This window comes from Mesitornis unicolor, unplaced genomic scaffold, assembly GCF_000695765.1.
Source record: "Mesitornis unicolor isolate BGI_N332 unplaced genomic scaffold, ASM69576v1 scaffold40235, whole genome shotgun sequence".
NCBI classification, from domain to species: domain Eukaryota; kingdom Metazoa; phylum Chordata; class Aves; order Mesitornithiformes; family Mesitornithidae; genus Mesitornis; species Mesitornis unicolor.
The window spans coordinates 2,502-4,046 of record NW_010185563.1 but is presented as its reverse complement, the minus strand read 5'-3'; the positions used below and the strand labels follow the sequence as shown (position 1 = coordinate 4,046).

The following is a 1,545-nucleotide window of genomic DNA, read 5'->3' as shown; positions in this document are numbered from 1 at the left end:
CCCCGCCCTCTGCCATGGAGAGGAGGGTTTACAGAGCAGAGCCTGAGCGTGACACGATGGAATAAATTTTTTAAAAAATAATAATCAAAAAGAAGAAAAAGAAAAGCTGAGGGAAGGGGATTCTCACAATTATGTGGGGAAAAAAGGATGGTAATATTGCTGCAACCTCTTCACCGAGCATTTTTAGCCAAGGAATTGGGGGGTCCAGCCTGGCAGGCAAATGCACTACTAAGGAGAAAAGCGCGGTGCCTTACCTGGACCTCCTCCATCCCCGGGTGTCCGATGCCGTGCAGGGAAAGGCTGTCCCCCATGCCGGAGTCAAGGCCATGGTGAGCTGAATGCAGAAGGACATCTGGCCTCCTGACGGAGTGGTAGTCCCGCCTGGGGTCCAGTCCCGAAAGCTGGGGCAGGGCGGCCCGAGGCTGTGGCAGCAGCGACCCCGTTTCTGATCCCACCTCTTGCCTCTGCCTCTGTCCCCAGGGGTGCTGCTGGGGCTGGTGCAAGGGGTTTAGGGAGTAGGGGTCATTGACATGGGAGTAAGGGTCCTGGCTTTGGTGGTAAGGAAGAGGCTGGTAGGGGGGTGGGAAATAAGGCGGCTGAAAATCCGAGGATGGGGTGTGAGAGAGCGGCGGAGCGCTGGAGTAGGGTCCCTGGGAGACGGATCCCAGCTGGGACAGCCGGGAACTGTGGCTTGGCACTCCATCATGCCGGTCCTACAAGCGGGATGGAATACAAACAACAACAAAAAGAGGACCTTTTAGGAAAAAAATAATAAAAGGAGCACAAGTAGACCCCAAAATGAAATAAAATTAAAATTTAAAAGGAGGTAAAATAACGTTCAGATGTGCCCCTCTCCCCCGTCGCGGAACAGAAATGTTCCAGCGTTTCGCACCCAGCCTGTGTCTATTCCCAGTAACAGTGGAGAAGGGGGAAGGGGCGGGAGGGTGAGGGAGAAATGCTAAATGTCATAATTAAAAATGTAGGACTGGTGTTCCGTATAAGTGTCAGATCTGTGACTTCAGTCCAGTAACGCTATTTCCCCTCCAGCAGCACCACAGCTTTAAAAAAAAAAATTAAAAATTAAAAAAGAACCCTCAAACTACCCATTCCTGCAAGCAACCCACCCCTTGTCCTGCCTAAAGTTGCCAAACATCTGTTTATTCCTTCTGCTGAAGTCCTGAAACTCAGAATCACCAACCCATCTTCAAGTGGAAAAGACCAAAAGGAAAGTTGCACTTCTCGGAGCATTCTAAGGTAAGAAGGTGGCCGAGAAAGGACTTGGAAAAAAAAACCCAAAACAAACCAAAACCAAACCCAAAATAAAAATCACAGGAGCTCTTTGTATAAAGAGAGACCAGCCCTTAAAAATAAAAAATCAAATAAAGTAAAAATGAAACATCGGTATTGAACAAATCCAGTCGTTATGATTTCTGCAGTAACTTCCAGTGTCTTTTGTCTCCTTTTCCAATATTATATTCCGGAGAATGGAGTGGGGGTTAACTGTAATGAAAAGTCTTTGGGGTGTGGGGGGGAAGATGAGGGGGG

General features: G+C 48.5%; 1 pseudogene; it reads right to left on the bottom strand.

The window, feature by feature from the left end:
* Window positions 1–254: 254 nt before the first annotated feature.
* On the bottom strand, window positions 255–713 carry LOC104540950 (annotated as a pseudogene).
* Window positions 714–1,545: the final 832 nt, after the last annotated feature.